Source organism: Equus quagga, chromosome 8 (assembly GCF_021613505.1).
Source record: "Equus quagga isolate Etosha38 chromosome 8, UCLA_HA_Equagga_1.0, whole genome shotgun sequence".
NCBI classification, from domain to species: domain Eukaryota; kingdom Metazoa; phylum Chordata; class Mammalia; order Perissodactyla; family Equidae; genus Equus; species Equus quagga.
Genome location: NC_060274.1, coordinates 3,863,033 through 3,878,200, shown reverse-complemented (window position 1 = coordinate 3,878,200; position 15,168 = coordinate 3,863,033).

Sequence of the window (15,168 nt, the reverse complement as noted above, 5' to 3'; positions counted from 1 at the left end):
GCGGCGACTGAGTTCCCGGGGCCTGAATCCCCTCCGCCTGGTGCAGGAGTCCCAGCCCGAGCGACCCTCCCTCTGGGCAGCTCCTCTGGACTCACACTTCGGAGCTTTAGCAGGCTCTGGTGCCAGAGGGAGGTGGGAGAAAGTCGAGGTGCCAGGGACAAAAAGACAAAGCAAATGAATATTTGAAAGTGAGACAGCCCCCCGTGGATGATGAAAAGTAACCTTCCCCCAGCCATAGAGCAGCCAGAGATGTAAGCCTTTCTTCTGGGTCACCCTCCCCTCAAAGGGTTTACTCCCTGTCTCCAAACCCAGCCCTCTTCCTCACCAGTACTCACCCCAACCACTTCCCCAGCTCTGAATCTCTTTTTAACTCTATTTACGAGTATATTTTTTAAAAAAATTTAAAGGTGACAGGAGAGACGAGAGGGGTTCTAAAATGGCCTGAAATGGAAATTGCATCAGGGCCCCACCTGCTGGTTCTCCCCTCTATGCCTGGTTCTTCAGTTTATCAACATGAGCTCTCAGGACAACTGAACAATGTATCTTTATATTATTCCCGTTGAGTTAGGTATGATTTGGAAAGCTAATTTAAAAGGACTTTGGCAAAGTCCTATTTTGGAATGTGCCATCTTTATTACACTTAAATGTTTTAATACTTTATTTTTATAAGAGTCTGTGGAGCAACATGCACTCAGTGAGGAACTGGGGTCTGAGTTTGCATAAGGGACCAGGTAGCCCACGGAGGCCAGTCACTCCGGATCAAAACTCTGCCCCTGTTCCTGAGTTCTGCATAGTTGTTCGCATGATTTAATATATCTTGAGCCTATTTCCTCATCAAAAGAAAGAGAAAAATCTTTATATCTTAGGCTTCTTAAAAGAGTCAAATGAAAAAGCATGTTTCCAGCTTAAATTCCATTCAACATGGAATTTAACACATATTATGATCCGTATAGTGTTAGCTCTTCGACTGCTCCCTCCAGCTCAAAGGTGTTCTCTGGGGTCCTGGTTGATGGCCTGACAAAGATGGATCCCACACTTTCCTAGATTTCCTTACACAGCAGGGAATCTGAAACATCCGCCCTACATTGGACTCTTCTGGAACACATGCAACAACTGGCACCATAAGTTTACTATTCAAAAAATGAATGAAACTATTTCCAAGTTAAGAGATTTCAGCCTACTTTCAGAATTCTGAGATTTGATGAAAAAGAAAACCCACGATCTACCTTTAGACCCTTGAAAACGTAAATGGCCCTCAGCTCATCCTCTTTCCAGGTGGGAGCGTTCTAGCTGCTTTAGTCCTACCCAACATGGAAGCCCTTCCCTCGCTTCCATCGTTTCAGTTCTTTTTGCATCTGGTGGAAGTGGTAGATTAATACATCCAAAGATTTGTACAAGGATAAGCTAGTCTTGCCCTTTCTGCTTTCAGAGCCTCTCCTAAGGTTGTCTAGATCCCTTTCCAGGGACACGGTGGAGAGAGAGGAGACAGTAATGTCTAAGGAGAGTTTGTGGTTCATCTCCCCAGTGACCTGCTCTAATGGATGCCCATAATGAGGCTCACCTGTTGTTTCTGTGCCCACACTTAGTCCTGGGATGTCACCCTTTATTATATGCCCCACAGACTGGAAGGCTAGCACATGCTTATGTTGGTACGTCCATTGTCAATCCAATGACCTAGTTACCCTTCTCATCAGAGGCCATTTGATATGGGAACCATGTTTATTGAACTTTGAAATTTGGTCACCATATTTGTGCTCATTCTTTTGATCCAAATATAAATGTTAAGAATTTTTCTTTAGGTCTTCAAATCTCTTCAGTGGTCAGCCATTCTTACCAAAATAAACATTATTAGCTTTAGAATATAAAGGTCAACGTGAGCCTCAGTAATTAGCTGGTTTTCGCGAAGTTACAGATTTTGCACATTATCTACAGATGGCCGTCCCTTGCCACCCTCAGGGGTTGCATTCTTGAAATGGCTGGCAAAACCCAGGCCACTAAGGGCAGAGGCTTATAAAAAAAAATAACGTGTCAGAGTAAAATAATAAAAATAGCATCAAGTGCATTTTTATAAAAAGCAAATCACATTTCCAGAAGCACCCATTTCCAAAATAAAACAGATTCTTGAGTGATCAAACCCCACCCCGGTAAGTAAACTTTCTCCTGAAACATGGCTGAGGTATTTTGATTAAGGCTGATTCTCCCCCTGAATTGTATATGAAACAGGCTGCATTTGATTCAGCCCTTATTGGATTGAAAGGTAATGCCCTTTGCACTTTCATTATTCCCTCTTAAAGAGTTAAAGTCTTGGCAAAGTGATTGTGTAACTGCTGCGCCTTTTAAAAAAGGATCAAAGGAGGAAGAATCTTTTTCTGGCCCTTGTCTTCTATCTGTGTCTTCCAGAACCAGACACTTTTCTAAACCACCCCACAGATGTACCCATATATCTGCTGGAGTCAGGAGCAGTCAATGTTGTGTTCTTTTGTATAAGGCGCATTTTTAATCTTGGGTGTATAATTACGGCAAAACCACAAAGGATGAGGGATTCCTACATAGGACGTGTGTGTGATTTGTATTAATTGAGCACTGTAGTCCAAGGGACCCCCGATCTTGTCCATGCTGCAGGGCTGGTTTACCGCATCACAGATGGAAGTGGGTCTCAGTGCTTTGGTCCTACTCATCCATACCTATTTCATACTCTGCTTCCCAGACTGTTCTAGCTCTTCCTGGAACACTGGGTCTTCATGGGCCATGTGGCTCATTTCCTATTTATGAACTTGTCACTCCCCCAAGATTTACTATTCTAGGTGCTTCCCGAGCCAGTCCAGACTCTGCTGTGTATGTTTCTTCAGCCACTTGATGGACATGCCCCATGACTCAGCTGAATCCCAAGGACCTTCCGTAGGCTTCGTGGGGGTCCTCCTCACAGGGGCCTCTGGGAGTTCTGTCCCCTGCCCCGAGGACTTTCCTTAAAGCCTGTGAGCCACAGTCTCTAAGACCTTGTGCACTGATGACAAATGCACCTTTGGAACCAGAATTAACTGCTTTAGATATTGGATTTTATTTAGCAAATTTAAAAGGCAGGTTGATCATAAAACAACAGGCATCTTTATAATTGAAGTGCTTCAACCGTCGCTTATATCTTATTTCTTTGCACTTATTAAGTATACCAGCATGGTACATCGTATACCATTGTGAGGTCCATTTTCCAACGGCTGGAAGATATATTACATTTTGCAAGTTCCCAGTCTTTTCATCACACAGAGTTCTTTAGGACCAACATACTCTCACAGCTTAAGTCACATCCCTGTCCAGATGTAAGAGAAAACTTGAGATGAAGCCTAGAGAGGATATTCCTTCAATTGGCTACTGATTTTTTAATTCGTGCATTTGATCCTCTCTCTCAAAAAGAAAATATTCCCCAGGATTCATAAGTCAGATATCCAGATGTAGGTATGCTTGCATAGCATCCTTTTTTGGTACTAGGAGGATGCGTGTTGACAGTGCGCGAAGTTGATTCATCTGTTGGGACCTTTGCTAAGTAAAGAAAGGCGATCATTTGCTGTCTCTACTCATGTTTCTCCCCCTTTACACGAAAATAAATGTTAATTCCTGAGTAAATATGCCGTGTTCTGCTCATCAGTTTATGTGTCAGTTCCCGTCAGCTGCCTTTCTGCCCTGCCCGCAGGACTGCATGGGTTGGATTACAACCTGTTTTCTTGGCAGGAGAGCAATGACGACAGCAGATCCAACGTACAGTAGAAAGGGAAGTTTGGAGAGGGTTCTTGGGGCCAAGGCTGGAGGGAGACGGGGACCAGGATGGCATGAGGTCAAGTGAGAGCTGTGTCTCATGGAAACGTTGACCATAAATTGGAAAGAAGAAAAGGGCAAGTTCAACGTCAACCTCCTGTTTATTTAGAGCTTTAGAAACATTTGAAAAGAACATGCTTTAACTCCCCAAAGTCCTCTCAGAAATTCAGATTCAAGCTGACATACAACAACGATTGCATCGCTTGGCTGCGATGGTTCACCGAACAGCAAGGTCACCCCCCCTTGGGCAGTGGAAGTCAGTGACAGTAACATTTTCAGTTTGGCCTGAATGCAGTTGTTTTTGGAGTTAGATATGCCTCGTGCCTATTTCCATGTGTGTCTGTAGAGTTACATTCACATTTTTCTCTGCCACTCAATCCAACGTGCCAGTATGTTGAAAACAGAATTTCTGCAGGACTGAGAGAGGAAGAAGGTCACCGTAGGAAGACAAGGATTCATAATTCAAAAGCCATTTGTGGAGCCTTTCAAGGAAAGCAGAGAGATCGCGCGCGCGGTGCACAGCCAAGTTTCTATCGCCTCATTCTCCCTGCCTTTGTTTTCTTGTTCCCTCTGGCTTTGTAGTTGTGTTACTCAATCATTCCAGGTTCCCTTCCTAGCTTAGCCTTCCTGGGAACGCTCTTGGGCGGGCTTCATCTCAGATCACTCCGCACGATCTTTGGGGAGGGTCCCTCCTGAACATGGACACTGTGAGCACGTAACATTCCCGGTGATGAATGAGGTCTTTAACTGCCGCCAGTTCCTCTGGCGCTTCTCCCAGAAGTTGCACGCATTTGCTGAAATGGCTCCCTGTTCTCCTGGTTCCACAAGTCATGGAGTAAGACAAGTAGGGGAGTGAAGCTGGTCACTGACAGTGTGTGACATCCAGGGAGGAGTTGTAACCGGGGACCATGGCGACCGGGCCAGCCCGAATTCTATCACTAACTGGGCAACTTCCAAGAGGTCTTTGAACTGTCCTGAGCCCCAGCTGTATTCTCTGGAAAGTGGAAAAGTTATATTAGATGACTATCTTTTCCAGCCTGTGATTTTACTATATTTTTTTCCTGCTGGGATGACACTCGATAGGGGATAAGGAATTATCTGTGGTACTTCTCATAGCTGATGTTTTTCGGAACTTGCTATTATGTACAACTCTAGATAAATACAGGTAATCAATTTCCTGGGAAAGCAGAGATTGCTTTCATATTTACTTGCGTAAGACCATCAGAACATGAAATCATCGCTTATGTCAATTGACTTGTATGATGCCCTTTGCATGAGTCAAAATGAAAAGTTTCCTTTGAATCCATTTGAAAGCACTCTTCTCCATTTAAAATGATGAAGGCTGCATATTGAAATGGCAGGTTGCAATTTTTCTTTCATGGGAAGTAAATGACATCATTGTTTGATAATATTCTTTGATGTAATACTGGCAATGTGGACATTAAATATAATTAGAGAATTCGACATCAAACGTTTTGCCAACGTTGGCCACAGTTAAGGAGGTAAATAACTCCTGTCAGTAAGTTGTCCTGAGTTTTAGCACACTACAGGCTTTTGAAACAAATTATTTCACCGTAAATATTACTTGCTACGGGACTGAAATAGAAGTGTGCATACCTCGTGGAGAAGAGATCCACATGCTCTGATCCAGGAGGCCCTAAAGTCTGTCATTCCATTGAGAAAATCAAGCTTTGTTCTTCCCTGAAGAGGCAAGCTGAAATGTCGTGCACCCCTTTATCCTTGAAGCCTTTAATGACTGGTTGCCCTGGGTCTACTTCTGCCTTGGCCCCACCCCATCCAATCAGCTCTCCACTCTACTGCTCTCTTGCTTAGCATCATTTGCTAATTCCCTGCTGCTTTCAGGGTCAAGTTCAAATGCCCGAGTTTAGGAAGCAAGGCCCTTCCTTCACTGGTCTTTGATCCGCTCCGACTCCTACACGCTTCACAGACCAGGCCTTTGAACCCTGCACCACTGTGCTTACTTTGGGAATGTCTCAGCTGCCAACCCCTTCAGACCACATGCTGGCCCCTCCCTGTAGCTCTTCTCCAAAGGCCTCCAGTGCCAGTGCACACCTCCTTCTCAGCACCCCCACACCCACACTGTGAGGGCAGTTCAATCACTCATTCTCCACTGACCAGCAAGCCCCCTCGGAGGATGGCACCGTGAGTTTTCTGACTGGCACGTGCAGGCCCCAACACCACATCTGGCTCCCAGCAAGCCTATTGGGTACTTAATGGACAATCCTAACAAATAAAAAATGATACCTCAGGTCCAGTTTTTAAGACTTGTAGGAAACAGGACTGTACTGCTTGATTTGTGGGAAACCCACCTCTACCAGCTGGTGAAATGCACAACAGCATGCACATTGGGGTCAGTCTCATATTGAGGGGCCAGGGATCTCCACATAAAGAACTGATAACCCAACCCATGAAATTAATTCCCCTAGTCTGCTGAAAGCACAAAAATACCTCCCTTAAAAAAAACAGACTTGATTTTCTTTCCCCAGATGATAAATAAATTCACTCTCTGTGCAACGTGATGGAATATGTTGGCGGGACAAGTAAGATGCTTGGCAGACGGGCCTACTTATGGCTCTCAGAAGGCTCCTCTCTGGACCAGGGGCGCATCTGTCATCCCGCCCCAAGGATGAGGATTTCTACATCAACGCTTTCTGGCCTCAGACTTGGCAAGGCAGGTGGTTCAGGAGAGGTGAACTAGAATTATTCCCCCTTGACTTATCTGTTTTGAAAACATTAAATTCTGAGAGACTAGCAGAGAGAACATGGGCTTGCTCTGGAATCAATGTCTGACTGTCCTCAGGCTTTTGTCTGCTGACACTTCTTCTTTCATCTTTGTACAGACAAAATGTCGGCTGTCTCTTTTGATCTGATTAAGTAGTTTGAGATGTGATAACTCATTGAATATTTTATGCACTTTGCCTCTCCTCTACGTAAGGACATGACATGAGGCTTCTGCCTTCCCCTATTGGCGTCTTCTTCTGGTGGTCTTGATTGTACACAGGCTCCAAAGTCTGGTATTTGTCCTACTTTATTCCCTCCAGAGTCACTTCCTCAGCGGGCTGAACTTTCATTGACCAACTATAATTCCTAAAATATACTTGCTGTCGTTGACCATGGCCCTGATCATCTCCATTCTGTCTCCAGGATCCTACTGGATGGTTGACCAGCCTGCTCTATATGCTTCCTCTTTCTGCTTACTTCTCTCTCCATCACTGTCTGCCGTATCAGTTCGTTTCTTCTCATGACTCATCCTTCTCCCTATTTCCCTCTGCCTGGCCTTTACCACGTCGACTCTAATCCCTTCTGGAACTGTAGCTGGGTTTTTTGCTCAAGTCTGCTTTCCTAATACCATCTTGGCAACTACTAATAATCTTTTAAAGATATTTTCTTCATTTAGCATTTTTCTGGTTAAAAGAAAAAAGCAAAAACCAACACGGAATGGCCTAAAAACTAAAGTCCAAACTGCTTAGACTGGAATCAAAGATCACTATCCATGACACTCAGATCATCTTTTCAATCCTTCCCTTCATTTATCTTCATCACAGGTCTTCATTCAGGCCAAGCTGGCCCGTTTGGAGTGTCAGGAAATACATTTTTCTCTCCACACACCCTCATGTAAGCTGTGCTCATCACCCTCCACCTAAATAAATGGTCATTCTAGAAGGCCCACTTTAATTGTCCCATCCTTTGAATTCATTCCCTGGGCCACCCATCCCTGTGATCTCCCTCTCCTTGGCCATTACTGTTTGCTGTCTGGGTCCGCCGTGTGCTGTAGGCTGGGGTCTGACTCCTCGCGAGGCAGTCTGCTCACAAAAACAGGGAGACCCAGTTCACTAACCGACTGTGCTCAGCTCTCTGCTCCAGCTGCTGGGAGCCTCAGGGCCAGAGTGTGTGCTCAGCTGCCAAGTTCCTTCTGAATTGAAATGTCCGACATACGGCTCGCTTTACGACTTCCATTTATTCATTCACTTTTAATTTTGTCTTATGCTAATGGGCTTTCATCTTAACAAGCCAATGTTTTTATGGTAAACCACCTCAAGTTCTTTTGGGAAGTAGGAGAGGTATAGATATATCGTACTTCATCATTGACTTATTTTCTATCCTCTCAGATATTATAAGATATTATATTGCATATGCAGTAGGTACCAAACAAATATTTTTCAGAGGATAATAATACAATGTCCAGACAAAATATGTTATTTCTAATCTCTAGGTCCAGTGTTTTAAAGAAAAAAGGATTTTTAATAACTTGCAAAAGTGATTAGTGGTCAAGCAAGGAGCATCCAGGATCCTGAATGAAAAAAAAGTGTCCTCTCACTAAGGGAATATCCTACAACTCCAGATGAAATAGGAAAACTGACTTTTTTCCCACTGGCTGGCACTGCTCATGGAGTGCAAGGTGATAGTTAATCACTCAGTGGAGCTATTTTTAAAATGAGTAGCTACTTTTTCAAAAGTTTCAGGTCACTTTAGTAAAGTTTAAAGTTACAGTATCATAATTAATGATTAGTGAACCATAAGTTGGAAATCTAAAATTGGAAAAAAAGAAATGTTTGAAATTATATATTTTCTCCAAATATTACTAGCTTATATGGTATAATTTATTGGTCACCTAGCGACTCTTTATATTCACTTCTAATTTCTACATAACAACCCACAAAGAAGGTGCATGATCTTTATCTTGCGCAGAAGAAATTGAATCTGAGAGAGGGTAAGTAACTTTTCAATAAGATTTACCCTTAGATACTCTACAAGATCAGCTTGGCATAGTGATATTCGATATAAATGTAATTTTAAAATGATGCCCACCTGAAATACTTAGGTATAAATCTAACAAAATATGTACAAGATCTATATGAGGAAAGCTACAAAATTCTGACGAGCAAAAGCAAAGAAGAACTAAATAAATGGAGAGATAGTCCATGTTCATGGACAGGAAGACAATACTGTGAAGACGTCAGTTCTTCCCAACTTGATCTACAGATTCAATAGAATCCCAGCCAAAATTCCAGCAAGCTATCTTGTGAATATTGACAAACTGATTTTAATGTTTATCTAGAGAGGGAAAAGATCCAGAATAGCCAGCACAGTATTGAAGAAGAACAAAATTGGAGGACTGACTATCTGACTTCAAGACTTACTATAAATCGACAGCAATTAAGACAGGATGGTATTGCTGAAAGAATAGACAAATAGATCAATGGAACAGAATAGAGAGCCCCCAAATAGACCCCTACAAATATAGTCAACTGATCTTTGACAAAGGAGCAAAGGCAATAAAATGGAGCAAAGATAATCTCTTTAACAAATGGTGCTAAAACAACTGGACATCCACATGTGAAAAAATGAACTTAGACACAGACCTTACACCCTTCACCAAAATTAATCAAAATGGATCATAGACCTAAATGTAAAATACAAAATTATAAAACTCCTACAAGATAACATAGGAAAAAAGCTACATGACTAGGGTGTGGTGATGACTTTTTAGATACAACACCAAAGGCACAATCCATGAAAGAAAGAATTGATAAGCTGGACTTCATTAAAATTAAAAGCTTCTGCTCTGCAAAAGACGATGTCAAAAAAAATGAGAAGAGGAGCCATAGACTGGGAGGAGATACTTGCAAAGGACAGATCTGATAAGGGACTCTTATCCAAAATATACAAATATCTCTTCAAACTCAACAATGCAAAAATAAAAAACAGAACCAGCCCTCATGGCCTAGTAGTTAAAGCTCAGCATGCTCTGCTTTGGTGGCCCAGGTTGGTTTCCCAGTCACAGAACTATACCACTCATCTGTCAGTAGCCTTGCTGTGGTGGTGGCTCACATAGAAGAACTGGAAGGACTTACAACTAGAATATACAACTATGAACTGGGGCTTTGGGGAAGGAAAATAAAAAGAGAGGAAGATTGGCCACAGATGTTAGCTCAGGGTGAACCTTCCCCAGCCAAAAAAAGGAGAAAAGATAAAACAATCAGGTTCAATCATGCGTCATCAGGGAAATGCAAATTAAAATAATGAGATACTATGATACACCTATTAGAATGGCCCAAATCCAGAACTCTGACAACACCCCATTCTGACAAGAATGTGGAGCAACAGGAACTCTCATTCCTTGCTGGTGGGAATGCAAAATGGTGCAGCTGCTTTAGAATACAGTATGACAGTTTCTTACAAAACTGAACATACCTTTACTATACAGTCAGCAATCATGCTCCTTGGTATTTACCCAAATGAGTTGAAAAGGATGTCCACACAAAAACCTACACACAGATGTTTATAGCAGCTTTATTCAAAATTGCCAAAACATGGAAGCAACCAGGGAGTCCTTCAGTAGGTGAATGGATAAGCTGTGGTCCATCGAGACAATGGAACGTTGTTCAGCACTAAAAAGAAATGAGCTACCAAGCCGTGAAAAGACATGAGAGAACCTTTACTGGATATCAGCAAGTTGAAGAAGCCAGTCTGGAAAGACTACACACTCTCCGAGGTGGGGTGGATGTAGCAAATTGACCTGAATTCACACAGGGTGTCAAGGGTGTTATGAAGTATGTGGTATATTTATTACCTTTTAAAAATCCAACAAATTCTGAATTTGGAAGTACATCAGGCCCTGAGGGTTTTGGGAATGGGATTGTGGGCTCATAAAAGTGGGAATTTGATCCAGAGTTGGAGAGAACACTGGATGGGCCGTCAGGCTGCCTGGGTTCTCATTGTACTGCTGGCCATCCACACGGCTTCTCAAGTCACCCAGGGCTCCAAACCTCCTTCCATTGATCATAAAACAGGATGAAATGATCCCAGTCTTGCCTTCCACTCAGGATTATTATGAATACAAATGAAATAACAGATAAAAGCCTATAAAAAGATTCATAAACATTAGAAAAGAATTCATCCTAAAGTTAAATGATCGAACCCATGGAGAAAAACGAGGAGTCGTATTTATATTTGATAAATTATTTTCCCACCACTTCCTCCATGATTTCCATATTCTTTAAATTCGGATTCACTTAACATGATTTTAAAATTCCTAACTTCTTTATGAGGGAATACAATACAGTGGAAATCAAAATCCAGAATTTCTAGAAACCCGTTCATATAGTCACATTCCTCAATTTGTCCTTATTCGCTACAACCAGAAAAACGCAGAGAAGGGCCAAACCTGTCTGGAAAATGATTGTAGTTGGATGAGCAAAAAGCCTGCCCATGACAAACAGAAAGTAGACAAAGGTCTTTAATTTCCTCCAGCGCATTTGCAAAGATAGCCATGGCCTCAGTTCTCTTCCTCTGCTTGTGCCCCAGTAAATCTGGTATTATATGGTCACTGACAAATCAAATATTGAGGCTCATTGCATTATTTCTGCAGATGCTCCTTGCCAACAGAAAGGTGGATGAATCATCTGATGAAAATGACTCTCTGTGTGTATCTATGATTCTGAAAGGAGATTGAGAGTTTAAAAAATGCATATGATTTTATCTACAGTTGCCTGTTTGAACAAAAGAATAAACGCTGTCAGGGTCAACATTACATGCAGAAATAGATAAAATATGCAGGAAATAAGTCTTTTCTGTCTTTGTGTGCTCCAGTGCCCAGCGCCCAGCTCCTTAAACATTGAACATGCTCCATAAGTATCTGGTGGCTGAGCAAATCAATCAGTCGACAACAGCAAAATAAATCCGTTCTCTGCTGTTCTGCCCCAAATCATGGAATTCGGGGTGTGTTTGTTCTTAAAGCGGCAGGCATTTTAAATGGGTTTTGGAATTTTCTCATAGACATCTAGATCTCGGATTTGGAAGAGGTCAAGGAGAACGGCTTAGTAACCAATTAACTCATCAGTGACACTGTGGTGTGTGAAAATTGCCCAGAGAGGGGAGAACGCAAGATCAATCACATCTGATGGGGCAAGGATGGGTAGGGGGAGATGTTGGGATTCCTGAGTCACTCAGCTTGGAGCTTGGATGTCATGAAAGTGCTCAACTCAAGCAAAGAAGCATGTGGTAGGGGAAGGGGGCTCTTGAAATAAGGGAAAAGCTAAAAGATGATGGGGTCTTGCACACGTGGTGTCCTCTAGAGACTGGTCAGTGAGTATTGTATTGGACTTTCCAACCTCAAGTTCATTTCCTTTGATCATAGACTGATAGAAGTATTGTACTTTAAAAAAATATATAGTTATCTCTACTACCCCATTCTATTCCCTTTCATATTGTATTTGGGGGGCAGCTGTGGTCTACAAGTGTGAGGGATGGTTCAGCTGGAGCGTCTGACGCCCCATCCATGGCCTGAGCTCATTCAGCTGAACTGCCACGTGATACCACAGTCCCCGTCCTGCCTCATATCTCCAGGTTCAGCCTTTACAAAGCTGCATGTTCTGGGAAGAGAAGCAGCCCCTGATAAAGAAGCTTGAGCAACTTGTCCTTTTTCTTTTTTTCTACAGATTGGCCCTGAGCTAACATCTGTTGCCAATCTTTTTTTTCTTCTTCTTCTTCTCCTCAAAGCCACCGAGCACATACTTGTATCTTCTAGTTGTGGGTCCTTCTAGTCGTGCTATGTGGGATGCTGCCTTAGCATGGCTCGATGAGCCCTGCTAGGTCCATGCCCAGGATCCGAACTGGTGAAGCGCTGGGCCACCAGAGCGGAGCTCGTGGACTTAATCACTGGGCCGCGGGGCCAGCCCAAACTTTTCATTTTGGTATTTATCAATTGATCATTTATTACATCCCCAGCCTGCTAATTCTCCATAGGGAACTTTATTTAAAGGGCCTGATATACTCACTGGACTTATGATGCCTTCCATCTGTTGAGAGAGAGGCAGCACAGGGCAGTGGTTAAGAACATGTGCTTGGGAGCCAGCCTGCGTGGGTTTAAAATTCCTCACCTCCACTTACTGGCCATGTGAACTTGGCTTCTGCTTTGGGTTTTCTTCTCTGTACAATGGGAATGGTAACGGGATGTTATGAGAGTTAAACGAGTTGACGTTTGTAAAGTTCTTAGAACACTGCTTGGTAAATCTTGGGCACTACAGAAGTGTTTGTTAATTAAATGTACACAAAACAGTCAAATATCAATCAAAGCAGCACGAAATCTGGTGATAAGGCTGTGCTTGTAAGCCAACACCAAACTCTGGTACAGAATGCTGTGGGTGTTCAGAAAGTAGAGAGAGAAGCACGGCCCTGGGAACTGAGGACCGTGGAGCTTTCTTATTGGTGGAGATGCACTGCACGTGGGGCACAGGAAGCAGAGTGCTGCTAAGATGGAAGCCTCGAAGAGGGAATGACGGATGTGGTACACTGCTGGGCGGTGAGGAGCTGGAGAGAAGCCATGCTGTAATAGCTAAGTTGTTTCTGGTTGCAAATGGGAGGAACCCAGTGTAAGCCAGTGTCAGAGGGAAAAAAGAAAGACAAGAAACCTAGAGGGAAAATTTAATGCCCAAGCTACAGGAAGGGTGAATAATTGGAATTAGGAACTCAAAAAGCTCTCAAGATGCTCTCCCCATCTCTTGCTTGATGATTGCATCCTTCTTCTCACAGTGGACCAGAATGTGTCACATAGAAGAGAAAGGGATTACTAGCAGCTCTAGAGTTCAGATCTAACTGCATCAGCTGATAAGAGGTTATCCTGGGGACAAAAATCCCCGGAAGACATTCATTGGCCCAGTTGGATCCAGGGCCCACCCCTAGACCAAGGCCATGTAAATAGAAGGCTCGTGCATCTCCTGCAGGCTGCTGGCTTGCAGTGAAAGAAAGACAGTAGCATGAGGGAGGACAGTTCCCAGAAGAGACCGTTAAGGGACAGCCAGAGTAGAGACACTGTCTCCCTCCCTGAGCTCCCACTCTGCGGATATGATAAGCTTTGAGATGAAGCTGGATGCTAAGGTTACGTCAGATTGAAGATGGTCTTGAATGTCAGGTTGAGCAGCAGACACGCAGTATGACGTGTGCCAGGCCATCCGTGTCTTTCTCACGTCGGTGTAATTAAGCTGTAGAATGAATCCAAGAACACACAAACTACCAGCCCTTGTAACAGAACCCTGCCCAGTCGCTTCCATCCCACGTGAACTGAGGTTAGAGAGAGCAGGGTGAGGACACTGCACTTGGAACTGGGAAAACTGGATTCAAATTTTGTCTTTGCCAGTGAGTTTAGAAAAATCGCTTAAACTCTGAACGTCAGTTTCCTGATCTGTAAAATAACATATGTTCTGCTATATATCTCACAGAGATCTGGTGGCAAATTAGATTGCATATAGGAGATTAAAAAGTGCCCTAGAATTTTAATATTTGCAAGAGGAAGAGGAGAACAAGCCCCTGTGACCTATTTGTCCCACATCTCAGGATAACGTTTCCCTGCTGTTGACCATTTGCCAGGTACGGACGTAAACCCGTCACACGTTCGAGCCATTCAGTTCTCACACCTGCTCGGAGCTGGGCATTCTTAGTCCCATTTCTCAGACAGGAAATTTAAGGCGGCCGTGACTGGCTAAGGAAGGGATGAGAGTCCGCCTTCGCTGCTCTCTCTTACTCAGCGCAAGCTTTCCTCTATCTGCTCACTCAGCCATCACTTCCGCTCCACCTTCAGTCCCCTCCGTCTCCACTGTTCCTCCCAGACTCCCTTCCAAATAAGGAACAAAAGTGGAAAATGACAAAAAAGGAGGAGAATAACTTAAACAAAATAATGTTAAGTGTTTGCAAATCTGGCTGCCTGAGTTTGTTTTTTTTGTGCAGGCTGGATGGTAACAACAATGAAATGAAACGCATCTCCTTCGGGAATGGTAAAGAAAGTAAAAGTTAAAGTCTTTAAATTCAAGCATTGCTCAATCCCATGGGAAGACTGGGCAAACACAAATATAAAAAGTAAATGTAAGCTAATTTACATAGAAAAAAATGTACAAATCTGTTCCCTGTGGTTGGCCTTTAGATTAGAGGCGTGAAGGTGGTCCCAACTAATCAATTTGCCTGTGGGAAATGTGAGAATGAAATTCAAATACTTAAAAGCAGGAATCCTATTATTTTATTTATTATTTCGGACTCAGAAGAGAGCGGATTTCATATGAAACCATTCTTTTAACGATGGGTAACAAAATCTGAAGGGCATCCAAGGATGGTCACTAAATGTTCTCACCAATTTATTTGCAACAAATCTATAGCAAATGATGGAAAGTCCTTTCAAAGTGATAGAAAGAAGACTAAATCCTGTGTTTACTTTAGCTCTGTTAGACAGGATTACCTTATATTTACCAGATGTTGAGTTTCAAATCAATCTGAACTCTTGAGAAATTTCATGATGTTTTTACTTCTAGGTTTAGACTGTCACATACATACGAGATGTAAGAAGCTGAA